This window comes from Psammomys obesus, unplaced genomic scaffold, assembly GCF_907164565.1.
Source record: "Psammomys obesus unplaced genomic scaffold, mPsaObe1.curated_primary_1811, whole genome shotgun sequence".
Taxonomy (NCBI): Eukaryota; Metazoa; Chordata; class Mammalia; order Rodentia; family Muridae; genus Psammomys; species Psammomys obesus.
This window is the reverse complement of record NW_026590809.1, coordinates 4,925,411-4,939,922: the sequence shown is the minus strand read 5'-3', so window position 1 is coordinate 4,939,922 and position 14,512 is coordinate 4,925,411. Positions and strand designations below refer to the sequence as shown.

The window sequence follows — 14,512 nt, the reverse complement described above, 5'->3', positions numbered from 1 at the left end:
TGCATCCTGAGTGCTGGAACACTATGCCTGGACAGAAACAAGCAACTTTGACCATGCTTTCATAAGTCCTTCTACAGCCCAAGCTGTAGAAGATCTCCATGTGTTATGTCAGAGAGGTGGCACACTGGAAACAGCAAGCATATGCTGTCCTAGAATCCCAGCTATCCTATATCAGACAAGAAAGAACAAAGCTTACTGTCAATCAAAATTGGTAACATCTACCCTATGGCAAACAAAATCCATCTCCCACCCAGAACCTTGATGTCAAGTTAAGGAGCGTTTCCTTATTAGCTTTCCACACTATCATAAATAACAGAAAACTCAACTTAAAACCTGATTTAGTTTAGCTGTTTCAGGCCAGGGCCGGACTGTTCCGTTGTTCTCCGTTCTGGGGGGGGGGGGGGGGGGGGGCAGCACACCATGGGAGAAAAGGACAGAGCAAGGCTGCTGACCTCACAGCAGCCTGGAGCAGCGGATGACACATGGGCCCACTTCCTCCAGTAAGGACCTCCAACTGTCTATCTGCCGCTGAGTCCATCAATGGCTGGAACCATGGATGAGGCTAGAGTGACCCAACGCCTCAACACTACTGCCCGGAAGCAAGCTCTCAAGGAAAGACTCTTGAGCAAGTTAGGCACACATTCACACACAGAGAAATAGACACACACACACATGCACAGACACAGAGAGACACGCATGCACTTGCTAGCCAACAAAGTCCTTTTTAAAAAAAAAAATTCCTGTGTGTGTGTGTGCGCACGTGCACGCGTGTACAGGTCCCGAGGAGGAATGTGTCGGATACCCCAGAGCTAGCGTCACAGTGCGATGAGCCACCTGACGTGCACGATGAGCCAAGCAGAACGGCAGACACGCTCCACGACCAACAGTCTCACCAGCCAAGTCCTTTGCTAGTTGCAAGGTGTCAGCTTCTCAGGACCCTCCTGGCCTAGAGAACAGTCTTGCTTTCAAAAATCTGGTGTGCTAAAAACACACAAAACAGCTGTAAGAACCAAGGCAAATAAGCCCATACACAATTGAAGGAAATTCAAAGCAGAGAACACTCTCCTAACACCTCAGAATCCATCCTGCTAGTGGGAGAAATGGGCGGTTGGGGTGTGAAGGAAGTCACTGGGACAGCCCTGTCAGTGTGATTCGTAATTAGGCATCTGTCTTCCTGACAGAAGGCTACATCTCCAAGCCTCTGGGTCAACATGAGGACAAGTTAGAAAACAGTTCATCCCAGCCACACAGCTCTTAACGGGCAAAGCATGAAAACCCAATTTCCTATTGCTAAGGAGACATGGACATATAAGTAACCAGGCCTGGCACACCCACAGCCCGCAGTCTGACGTAGCTCAGGGCAAGCACACTCAGAAGGCGATGACTCTGAGTAAGTGTATCAGCACACTCTGCTGCCAAGCCAAACTCTGCCAAGTTTCTGGACCGGTCCATGATTAATAAGCCAAACTCACAGACCAAGAACCTCAATGTGACTGTAGCCAGCAGGGAGGGAAGACAAGCTCCTGACTGTATAGAGCGTACCCCAAACTCTCACTCTGGTACCACTGCCACAACTCATGACCAGAACAACCCCGCCATATGCTGTCAGCCTCCGCACAACAGCGAGTCTGTGTTTCGACGGACTCTGTCCCTGAGCTCCCCAAACCATCCCCCCTCCCAAGGCGGGGCGGCTGCTTCCAATCAAATCCAGCAGCACAGAGCAGCTCCAAGTTAGCTTGGCTTGAACAAACACACGCAAGGAAGAAAGGGGTCTGGAAAGCCTCTCCTTCACCATTTATCACACAGTCTCCAACAAGGATTCCTCGGCTGCCAGCTGTCTGTGGGAACACCACAAGGCATCCCTGGGAGGAAAACAGGCCGCACGCTGGAACAGAACATCTAAACATTCCACCAGTGACATCTGCAAAAGTCAACTTTCTCTGTGCCGTCCGCATCTGAGGCCCAGGGGCAGGGCCACAGAGGACAATGCACCCTCAACATGCAAACTGCTACGCACAGACCTCAGAGATCAGGAAGAAGTGGCTTTTACAGGATCAAATGTGTGAGAAGGTGCCAGAAACTTCTGCATCAGGGAGACTGTGGAGGCTGCCATTCAGTGCCTAGACTCAAGTGTGCCCAATGCCACTCACTGTGTCCAGGTTAACCTTTCTGTTTCTTAATAAGGAAAATGGACACTGTGGGTGCCTAACAAACTTATCACTCCTCAAGACAATACTTAATACACAGTAAGTGTTCTATTAGGGTCAGCGGTGCCAACTTCAAGGTCGAAGGTGTACTGCATTTGACAAGATAGTTCACATCCTTGCCCTAGACGCAGGCGGAGGCAGAGACCCCTGTTCCATGAGGGTACTGCGGCTCACTGCTTAGTTTATTTGTGGCCTCAGCCACGAAGCCATGATTCAAGCCCAAGCAGATACCTGGAGCTACCTAGCCAACCAGTCTAGCCCAATCACCAAGCTACGGGTTCAGTGAGATATCCTATCTCAAAAAAATAAGGTGGAGAGCTCCTGAAAAAGACACCTAACATCAACCTCAAGCGCTACCTACACACATACACACACACACATTCTCATTCTCTCCTTCTCCCTGTCTCTTTGTCCGTGTGTGTGTGTGTGTGTGTGTGTATGTGTGTGTGTGTTGTGTTAATCTATTGAGGTGTATGAAAACCACCAAGTAACTGCCGTTGAGGAACTCTGTAAATGACAAAATTTTTATCATCTCCACCTCTTTGTGCAAGGCTGAGGAGAAAGCGCGGGCACGGGCACGTGCGCACGCGCGCGCACACACACACACACACACACACACACACACAGTGGCTGATGAAAAAGCATTATCAGTTTACACAACCTTCCAGGACAAGCTTGGTAACTTCTAGGTGGTCTCATTCCACAACACAAACAAAAGTGGGGGCATAAAGGTTAAAATTAAGTATGCAACAGAATGGAGGAAACTAGGGGAAATAAGTAAAGCTGGGATCTCAGAATCACTCGAATAGAAGCCTCATCCTAGAGCAGCCACAAATATGGGCCATGTCCTCCTCCTCACACACAGTCTTAGTACACGCCAAAGCTGTCAAACGACACCGGCTCTGAAGCAAGGAATTCTGCCAGGCAGATTCCACCAAGAGTTCTTGCTTGGCCAGCCTGGTGACCCTGAGACTCCAGCTAGAGAACCCAGCACAAATTAGGTCAGGAATGGAGCATCAACTGGTTCTGACCAAAGAATTTATACCAAGGTTCTGAGATCAGCCTACACTAATACAGGACCAAGTTCCTGTCAGGTTCTGTCACAAATGCCTTAGAGATAGAAACTCATCATTACCACAGCCACCTTTGAATACTTATTGCCCCACCTGACAGCGAAGGAAACCAGGGAACAGAGAAACCGGGACCTTGCCCAAGCTCACAGAGCAGACACGGGAGTCACCCTGACAGTGGGGTTCTCAGGCCCACACTTTCAGCTGGTCGACCAAGCAACTACAGCCACACACAAGCCACAGAGTACAGAGGCTGGACTCTGAGCTGACCAGGGACCTCCCAACGGACAAAAGACAGCAGTTCTTCCAGCCGGCTGCCCAGCTCTCACCACAGCCATCTCACAGCACACCAGCAGCTAGACATCTTGAGGTCAGAGGCTCCACTCCTCCTCGCCCCGCAGGGATCCCCTACCATCCCACCTTGATTTAAGACTTTTATTACTCACAGCACATGCTTTTTAATACACTGTTTTAAACTTCACCCAAGAAAAACAGAAGATTGTTTTTAAATCCTTACTTGAAGGATCACAGTAAGCCTGGAGACCACATCCCAGGAAACACTGTCGTGTCAGCTTCGTCATAACTCAGAATGCAACACTCACGCCCACACAGGGAGCCGAGCTGTTTCCTAGAAGAGACTTTTAAGACTTAAGACTTTCCCAAGCCAGCCCTTGGGTTGGGAACCAGAACCTTACAACAGGAAGCCTTCCACTGGCCTTTTTACTATGCAGGGGAACAAGTCAATCCTGGCCAAAAAAACCTTCTCTTCCCAAGTGATGAACACACAGGACAGCGCACCATTCAAGTCTGCAATGGACTAGGTAGAAGCTTTATGGAACTCTGTGAAGTATCTGGGACGGTGGTCTTTTCCACATCTATAATTTACGCATAAAAAATAAAAGTAAGGTCATGCCAGTTCACAATCAGTATGCATAACCTCTGTTAGGTATGGTGCTAGAAATCAAACGCATGTCCTTATCCACAAAGCACAGGCTCCTCTGTGACCCTTTTTAACTTTATTGATTCCTTGTGACTTTCACATCATGCAGCGCAGTCCCACTCATCTCCCCATCACTTTCATATCCTCCCTCCGCCCTTGCAACCTCTCCCCAGAAAGAAAACAAAAAGTAAAACCAAACTTAAAAAATCAAAAAGCTTTAATCCCACTGTGGAAGCTACAGTGTGTCATGGTGTGTCACACATACCAGAGATATCCTTTTGCCCAACATCTTTACTTGCAAATGTTCACTGCAATGAGTCACTGGTTTGGTGGGCCTCTGCTACACTATCAGTACTGGATCCTCACGGGGACTCGTTTGCCGGGATGGTGGCCGAGCCGGTCAGCCCACCGGCTCTCCCACATTCGCGCCACCAGGGCCAGTTCTCCAGCTCTGCCATACCTGTGACACCAAGACCAGCTCTACTGGGCAGCCCAGACAAGGGGCGGGCACAACTGTGCAAAGCCCTCAGACATCAAGATGGCCCCCGGAGGCTGCTCAGACCAAGGATGCGCATGGCCTTGGGTGGTAACATGGGTCAGGTACACTGGCACAGACCCCTGCTGCTCAGGACCATGGGCCCAAACACAGCCCTCAGTGGCAGCACAGGCAGGGACCTCACCATGGCCTCAGTGGCAGTGCAGTCTACCCGGGTCAGGCTGTTCCTCACCACCCTTACGCCTCTGGTCCCTCTTTCTTCATGGTGCTCAAACCACCCACCTCTCTTTCCCTCTCAAGTCCTCAGCACATACTTGCTCTCTGCAGTGGCGCCCACCCGCACACCGCCACACAGTGCCAGTGTGCCAGGTGTCTTCAGCCCCTCTTCTGTGAACCTAATCCCCAGAGCCATTCTTTTAAATATGTCAATGTACCCTAGCTTTCCTTCTTTCTTTCCTTCCTTCCTTCCTTCCTTCCTTCCTTCCTTCTTTCTTCCTCTTTCATGTTTGTTTGTTTAATTAATGACAAGGTCTCATGTACCCAGAGTGGTCTCACTAATGACCTTAAACGCCTGATCCTCAGCCCTACTACCTGAATATCTGAGTTACAGGCATGAGCCACCATGTCTGGTTTACATGGCACTGTGGACTGACAACAGGACTTCCTGCATGCTAGGCAAGTCCTTTACCAACTAAGCTGCATGCCCAGCCCAAATGACCCTATCTACACCAGAAAAACATGCACTTTCACTAACAAAACAGAGGGAAGCAAACACAAAGACATCTGCCCAGACCCTGCACATGACAGGCTCTTTTACCAGTCACACAATGTGGGTCCTGTCTAGATCCGCCCCACCTAACTGCCTGCAAGCAGCTTTTGGAACACTAACCAGCTCCGCCCACCCAGTGACTCAAAGCAAAAATTTAAGAGATATGAACAGCTGCACTTATCCACCACACCAAGAATAGCTTTCAGGAAACCCAGCTCCACTTGGAGACCTGCATTTAGTAGCTCTGCTTAGCTGCAGGGAGCACTCTGGGAATGTTCTCCTAATCAGTAGGGAAAATGCCTGCCAAAGCTTTCAGATAGTGCTAGAATGCATATTTTCTCCTAGAAGTCAGCACATTAGGAGTTCGAGCGGACGCTACTTGTAGCTCTCACACTGATGGCATTGCTAATGCTTTGTCACCATCTGGGAGGACCATCTTGGAGGATTCACCATCAGTCACTCAGTGGTTTAAAAAGCTCAGCATGAGCCAGGCGTACAGTGACGGCACACACCTTTTAACCCCAGCACTTGGGAGGCAGAGGCAGGCAGATCTCTGAGTTCAGGGCCAGCCTGGTCTACAGAGCAAGTTTCAGGACAGCCAAGGATGTCTTTAAAAAAAATAAAATAATGGAGGCCTGAGAGAGGAGGAGAAAGAACAAGAAGTAAGAAAGGAAAACAAAGCCCCATGTTGGTTTCCTAGCCACCTCCTCCTTCAATGTGGCTGTATTTGGACGTAGACTTTAAAGAGGCAATTAGGTTAAAATGAGTTCTTTAGTGGGGGTGCTACTCCACCAAGGTGTCCTGGGTAAGATAAACGTAGGCACAGAGGTAAGTCCTGCTCTCACAGAATCCCCAGATCTGGGTAAGTAACAAACATTTATGTTTGCAGCTCTGGAGGCTTGGAAGCCCAAGGTCAAAGAGCCAGAAAGGGAGTGGAAAAAAACAACAACTCACCCTTTCACCAGGAGCCACCTCCCATACTCAGCCCTAATTAGAGGTCCTCCTTCCCAACCATGTCACAGTGGGGTCACTTCAAATACACTGGCCCAGGGGAACACAACAGACCGCTCTAGTTTTCATCTAGAATGTTACCCAAAGGCCCTTGTGGCTAAAAGGCCATCAGGAGATGGTAGCTTTTCAGTTGGGCCTACTGGAATGTTTGTGTCACGGGGTTCATCATCAGTGCCCTCGGGACCATGGTCTTCATCCTCTGATTTCCATCCAAGTAATGGAATGGTTTGTTCTGCTATACCCACCACGACACGCTGTGCCACTTGGGGCCGAAAGCAATGGGAACAACTGGTAACGGACTAAAGCCCTCAAAACTCTGAGCCAAAATATATCTTTCACTTCATTAGTTGATTAGAGCAGGTATTTGTTACAGCAACACAAAGCTAACACAGAGACATGAAGATTTACATCTGCAGAAGAGGAGGGACTCCCGGGAAAATCCTACTCTGCCAACCCTGTGACCTAGGATCTCTGGAGCCAGAAGGGTAAGACAATGAAATTCTGCTGAAGCTATTCTATCTAGGGTTCTGGGCTCTGACTAATACAAGTACTCCACACTACACCTCAGAGAGACGTAGTAATTTGAGCAAAGATACAGAGGTAGCTACGGCAAGTGGATTAGAATCCAGGCCAAAATATGAACAATTCTGTCTAATTTAAGTACTTTGCTTTTCATAAACTAAGTGCTCAATCAATACTGGTTATACTGTTTAATTACATCATGTGACAGGAAATGAAATGCAGGACAGAAACATGGCCAGTGTTATAAGATCACCTACATGCTGTGGTAAACAAACACTACTGTACCAGCAATGCGATAAATTGGAAGTACACTCACAGCAAGACAGCGATGTCCCCACTGAATCACTCACGCTGATCCTGGTGGCACATGGCCTAGGGCAGTAGCAAGAATGAAGAATATCGGTGAACACACTACTTCTCTCCATTAGCAGAGAAGGACACTCTAAAGCTGGGTGCAGTGGTACACGCCTGTGCTTCCAGCTCCTGGGATGCCTAACAAGAGGCTCACTTGAACCCAAGAGTCTGAGACCAGCAACAACACAGCTGAACGACACAGCACAACCCTGCGGAGAATACTCACAGACAACATGTAAGACTATGGCTCAGAACCTAGTCCTCCTCTGCTCTGCTTAGGCCAGCCAGGCCCTACTTTGTAATGTGAAACATGTGCATGAAAAAAATATTTTTCAGTACACATTTTAATTATTCATAACCCAAAAATGTGCTGTTTAATGCCATGGTTAAAAAAGTTGGCAGTCACCTATGGCGTTCCCAACATGCTCTTGGTTCCAGCCACGGGTCTATAAACCTGCACACCTTTTAAAAAGGCCCCTTGGTAGCTTCCTAAAAGGATGGGGATAGAAAGCATTTTAGAAAACAGAACAACAAAGACCACACGCTGATGCTCAATTTCCAAACAACTGAAAGGTACTAACATGCGTCAGGAAAGCTGGGCATCACTGCTGATGACACAAAAGGACTTTTTGTGTCCCCAGGGGAATCACTATAAACAGTAATCACCACTGTGAAAAGAACATGCCAACCTACAGAAATTAAAGGGAGACAGCGGCAGCAAATTCGGACTTCACCAGATGTAAACCATACTGGCGCACAAATTTGATATGAAATCTTTGATGTGTCACTCATTTTTAATCATGTTTAAAACCATGAGTAGAGAAATACAGAAACCTAAGTTTCAATTATGAATTACAATAGATACTTCCATTTCTCCCTTCCTCAAGAACATGTACTAAGTACTTCCCATAAGATCAGAACAACGTATGTTGAAAACTGCCTCACCATATCAGGCTTCCTTCAGAGATCATCCCATTCTAAGAGCAACAAGGTTATAACACTACAGTTAGGCGGGTGGCTGGCTGGCTGGCTGGCTGGTTGGTTGGTTGGTGTTGGTCATTTTTGTCTTGGTCAGGTCCTAGCCAACCTTCAACCCCACCCCAAGCTGAGGATCCAACCAAGGGCTTTTGCTCTCTACCACTTAGCTAAATCCCTAAACCTAACAATGTTCTCTGGGACCACCTCAGTACACGCATATCTTACTTCAAAAGACTCAATACAACACAAACATTACCCTGCACTCTGGGAGGAATGAAAATCATGTGGCACACTGAGATACACACACATATCCCTGACTGTAATTTGGAACACTTCATTTGGACAGTACAGATTTTTTCAAAGCACAAGTTCATGTTTAAAACTCAGCTCATTATGGTAGTCAATCTCTATGATCAGCTTTGCTGGGTTTGGGAGACATAGCCTCTGGGCCAGACTATGAGGGTGCATTCCAAAAAGCGTAACTTCGGAGGCGAAACCCACCGTACACAGGAGTGGTGCCACTCCATAAGCCAGGAAACCGGCACGGCAAAGGGGTAAGCAAGGTAATGCCCTTCAGCTGAGTGACGGAAGGGGAGCCCCAAAGGAGAAACACCAGTTCACCTCATCTGACCCACTGCCTAACTCCTAGTTAACTGTTCCTCAGATAATCAGTCAGCAGGTCAGGATCTCCTTTTTCTTACTTTCTTGTTTGTTTGCTTTTCGAGACAGAGTCTCTCCGTGTAGCCCTGACTGGCCTGGAACTTGCTCTGTAGATCAGGCTGGGCTCAAACTCACAGAGATATCCCTGCCCCTGCCTCATACAAGAAATGGACTCCAAGGAAAACATGGGAAAATAAATTCGTTAAAAGGACTGTTATTGGGCCTGGTGATGCAAGCTCATATACCCCCTGCAGGGGGGGGGGGGTGCTGAGGATAAAGAATTCAAGGCTAACCTGGAGTTTCTGTAACAGACCTGTCTCCAAGACCTAAGGGAAGGCAGGTATAATGTTATGAAATGTCCCTTTTTAAAATATGTGCTGTGCGGGGGCTTGGTTTCTGGCTGGTAGTGTACTTTGGACAGGTACTGGAAACTGTATAGAGTGTGGTTCTCAGCTGAAGTAAGTAAGCCACGGTGGGTTAGTGGAGAGCAGTGGATGGGTGGATCTTGTCCCAGGCCCTTGGCTTCCCTTGCCATGAGGTGAAACCACACTGGCTGGCTCAGGTACTGCCACCATGATAGTCTGCCCAAGCAGCCACGGAGAACCCTCTAAAACAGCAGTTCTCAACCCTCTGGGGATCAAACGAGCCTTTCCCAGGGGTCACCTAAGGCTATCATACAACACAGGTGCTTACATTACGACTCCTAACTGTAGCAAAATTACAGTTCTGAAGCAGGAACAGCAACGCTTATGTTTTGGGGTCACTACGAGGGGAACCGTGTTAAAAGTTCACAGCACTTAGGAAGGTTAAAAAATCACTGCTCTAAAATCACGGGGCACAAGTGGGGGACACACCACACACAGACACCTCTGCGGCTTTAAGGTGATCTCTCGGCAGCACAGAAGTAACTGATAGCTGAATCCGGTCTAAAAGATGTGACCCCAGAAACACAGCTGTACGGTAGAGGCACGCCTAACGTGTGCCACCAAGTCCGAGTCCCAGTGTGTGGGGAACACCCATACAGATGTACGATGTGAGCTGAATTCAACTCCTGACCTGGCCAATGAAAACCTTTGGACATCTGGTCACTTTACTGAAGGTCTCTAGATCTTGATGTCATCATCTGTGAAAATTCACAAGCTAACTAGCTGAGCCTAAATTCTCTCTCTCCATTAACTAGGAAAATCAAACGAGGCATCAGCACCTGTATGTGGTCAGCCATTCACAGGTCAGGTGGAGACACTGCTCACTGCCGGCCCCAGCTGGGACGTGGCGAGACTCAGGCTGACTTCAGCTCTGCAACAGCGCAGTCCCTAGCAAACTGACAACCACTGGGAATGCGGTCGTTCCAAATGGAGAGAGACTGTAAGCAAGCTACACAGTGAACTCCAATACTCTACCTGAAAAAGAGGGGATACAAATCCCTAATAACTTCCATACGGATTGCATGTTAAGTGGTAGCAACGATGGATTACCTTCACACTCCTCTTAATGATTAATAGAAAACTTTTAATGAGACAGTTCACATTGGTTTTTGTTGTTGTTGTTTTTTCCTCCTCCCCTACTCTCTGTGTAGCCTTGGCTGTCCGGGACTCGCTTTACAGATCTGCCTGCCTCTGCCTCCCGGAGTGCTGGGATTACAGGCGACCACCACTGTGACCGGATCACTTTCTATTTCTAATGGAAGCAATGCGACACATTTTGATGCATGAATCTGCTCCGGCAGTTTAACTTTCGGCCCCACTCTCCATCTGAAGACAATGAAACCTTCAAGGCTAGGGGGACGGCAGACACGTCACGCTTGGATCAAAGGACAACTCTGGAGAATCAGTTCTCACCTCCCACCTTTACACGGGTCCAAGGCGCAAACTAGGTCAGCAGGCTCAAGCCACAGCCTTTTACTCACTGAGCCAGCTCTCCAGCTCCACAGTGCATCCTACGAATACCTTAGTACCCACCCGCCACACACTGAACACTGTCATCTACACCCATCTCCGCAGGGCTGACATTCTTTGAAAAAAACAGACAATAACAGACACGGAAATCACTCCACTCCAAGGGCAGGCAGAGGAGAAGGAGCAGGGAAAGGGGAAAGCCTCCCTGAGCAGAGCACCAAAGCAGGAATCCACACTACCCATACCCTCTCAGCATCAAAACGACAAACAGGCACAGGGTTTCTTACAGGGGTGAAAAAACACGGTAAAGCTGACTACGCTCGCAGCTGTACCAATCTGTTGCCTTAGAAAGAGCCATCAGGTTGTGTGCTTTAAATGAACGGATCATGGGATAGGTGGTTTGTATGTCAACAAGAGCGGACCTAAAAATTACTAGTCACAAATCTGTAGACATACGTGCAACTGGGCTCAGCCTTTACAGAATGAGGGGGGAAACCGCTTAATAAACTTAATAAATCCAGCAGCTGCGGTGTAACAGATACACGCAGAGAGCTATGGCACAACTGGCAGGCCTCCCAAGTGCCCGGCCTCTCAGTCCACCTGGTCCTGTTCTTCTGAACCCTGCTGAGCTGGCAACATCACACAAACCACTAAACAGGAGCAGGCTCCATGTCCAGAAGCAGCAAACCTAGGCTAGCCAAGGGCCACCCCTTTCCAAATACAGACACTGATATATTGCTGGGTCAATCCAGCACTCTAAGGAACAGAACAGAAGAGTACGTATCTACACAGGAGAAACAGCATCACGCAAGACTGAGATACTAAACCTTGGGGTGAAGACCCGTGACCACAGAGTTCAAGAAAGCAGAAGTTATGACAGGAGATAAGCTATGAATGCCACAGCAAATGAAGAGAAATCAAGATGGCCAGCACAGAACATCAGAGATTAGGAATACCAACTAGGCCAAAATAGACAGTGACTTCCTAGTTTCAAGCTGTCAGCAGCAGATTTTTCGACAAACCTAAAGAAGCCACTACATCATGCCAACTTTCCCCTTTGACAACATTCATTTCTCCCATTCCCTAAGGTGAGCAGCCTTCATTACCTCAGGTATCCAGCTGCTATCATTTGGATCGTAAATGCCCACGGTCTCCTCTATTGACTGCTTAGTCTTAGCTTGGCACTACCAGACAGAGGTAGAACCTTGAAGGGATGGAACCCAGTAGGTCTTTAAGAGGACAAGGTAGGATTCCTAGGCCTCCTCCCTCTGTTCCCAGTGGTCCTGAGGTAAGCAAGTGCTCTCACCAGCACACACTCTTCACCACAGCAAAGTCGGGGCCACTGACCCAGCACTGAAGCCTCTGGTGCTGAGCTCAGGTAAACCTCCCTCTTTATGCTAACACCTCGGCTATTCTGTCAACAGTGATGGCAAGCTAACACCAAGAATGCCCTCTCCTGATGAAGAAGCACAGAGCTCAATTTCACAGCCTCTTCTAGTCCTTTTAGACTGGACTTCCTACTTAGATGAAACATCTGTGTCCCTCTCTCTGATACCCTAAAACCAGTTAACAGCACAGCTCTTGTCAACAGCTCAGTGGGCTGCTGAATGACTGAAATGGTCCCCTCTGGAATATTTTCTGGAAGATCCAGGAACTGTTTCATTCAACAGCCATTACACTCCTTCATTCCTTGCTGTCCTCGAGCTGAGCCACAATGACTATCTTCCCACACCTCCTTCTAAGTTGAAGGAAACCATGTAAAACTGTGGCCTACAGGATCTAAGCAGAAGCTCACTGGCAAGTCTTAGAGATGCTTCCGACACAGACCACAACCTCTTTTTCTTTTTCACCCTTCTAAAAAATGGCTGTGAGGCACAGGGGGTCAGCCAATCTTGGAATCCTCAATGTTGGCAATCAGCCAGCAAGAGCCAAATACTGACTAATGCAAGAGCAACATGGCCAACTGGGTCAAGTAGACTGGCTCTTCTGCCACAGGCAGCCACCAGTCCTGATGACCTGCTCACTCCACTCGTGGGACAAGCAATGCTTTATCAACCAAGCTGCCCTGGAGGCTTGCTCACAGTGCGGGGCCCAGCAGCCACAGGACTCAACCTCTGGCGATGGCCCACTGTCCAAGAAGTATCACCTAGGTGTGGGCATGGGGGAAGACTCTCCTGCCACAGCTCATTAAGGAGAAACCACTGAGGCCAGTGCCTTCATGAGGAGCCTGGACGCTTCATGGTATCGGTGGTCTTATAGCAGAGCCCCTTCCCGGTCACAACAAGCAAGGAGATGGAATGGAACACTGGCCTGCACTCTCTGGAAAAAATTAAGTGGAACAAGATGTCATGGACAAAGAACATTAGACTGTTTCTCGCAGAACTGGCCATGCAAGGCAAAGTTCTAATAAGTAAAATAAGCCTGGTAAGTAAAAAATTTAAGTAGGAACAAAATAACACACCATGGGAAAAACAAAAAATTGTCATTTTGTTTTAAAAGTAACAAGACTGTCTAATGTTACCGATTTTGTTTTGACTAAATAACAGACTTACTTTATTATTATCATTGGGAAATTTTATAATTGTACTTTTTGAAACATTTGTGTTTCTTGGGAGACTTTAATCTATTAAAAAATGTGACAAAAGCACATACAATCTCACTGCATAGGAAGATTATTGTTCTGTCTTTTCTGGTTGTTTTTCTTTATCTGACACAAACACTAACATGCTACCTTTCCTCACACATAACAAACAAAATTCGACTATCTTTATCTGATGATGAAAGACAGACACCCTTTCAGCATGTTAAATACAAGAAGACATTGAAAAATGGCAAACGGCAATGGAAACTCAACTAAAATGAAGCCTGCTGGCCCCAGCTGAGCTGCCCTTTACATGACAGTGTGAGGAGCTCTGAGAGGCATCCCAGCCTTGACTAACATCTCCTAAGTCTGGCTTCAAGGTTCCAAGATTCATCAACTCAACTGAAGCCCAAGGACTCCACCCCATCACCATCACCCACCCAGTAAGACATCACAACATTTCTGATTCTGTTTTCACTGAGGCATACAACAGGAATTTGAGAAAAAAAAAAAAAAAAACTGGAGTATCACATATGGTACAAATTCTTTCAAAAGTTACTTCAGGCAAGGGCTACTCATTGCACCACAGCCCATGAGAGAAGCAAAGAAAGGATGGCTGAAGCAAAGGTTTCCACCCAACTGCAGCTTGGTGATTTATGAGTTTAAATGGAGGTTCTCACAGCACACAGGCGGCTACTCAATGAAGAAAAACTCCCTCCCAGCAACTGTCTACACAGCCTTGAGGAAGATCAGGTCATCATGAGTGCCTCCCAGTCAGCAACTGTTAGATGGCTGGGAGTTGAGATGCTTCCAAGGCCCTGTCCGGCAACCCTGATGACCACCTCTAAATCCTCGGGGGGGAGGTAGCCTTTAGGGGAAAGCTGGTGGGCATAATCTCATGCCTCCCGCACGTAACCTCAGCTGCTGACCTTCAAGAGAAAGGGTATAGTGTCAGCACCACTGCCGCCACTGTGCGTGCGTGCTACAGCCTAGGCAAGCACTCTACAGCCTAGGCAAGCACTCTACAGC

At 47.9% G+C, this 14,512-nt stretch overlaps 1 protein-coding gene across 2 annotated transcripts in view; it reads right to left on the bottom strand.

Moving 5' to 3' along the window:
• The window catches only part of Arhgap10 (Rho GTPase activating protein 10), a 248,703-nt gene that overhangs the window by 218,045 nt on the left and 16,146 nt on the right, over nucleotides 1–14,512 (bottom strand). The gene's annotated exons all lie outside the window — the stretch shown is intronic.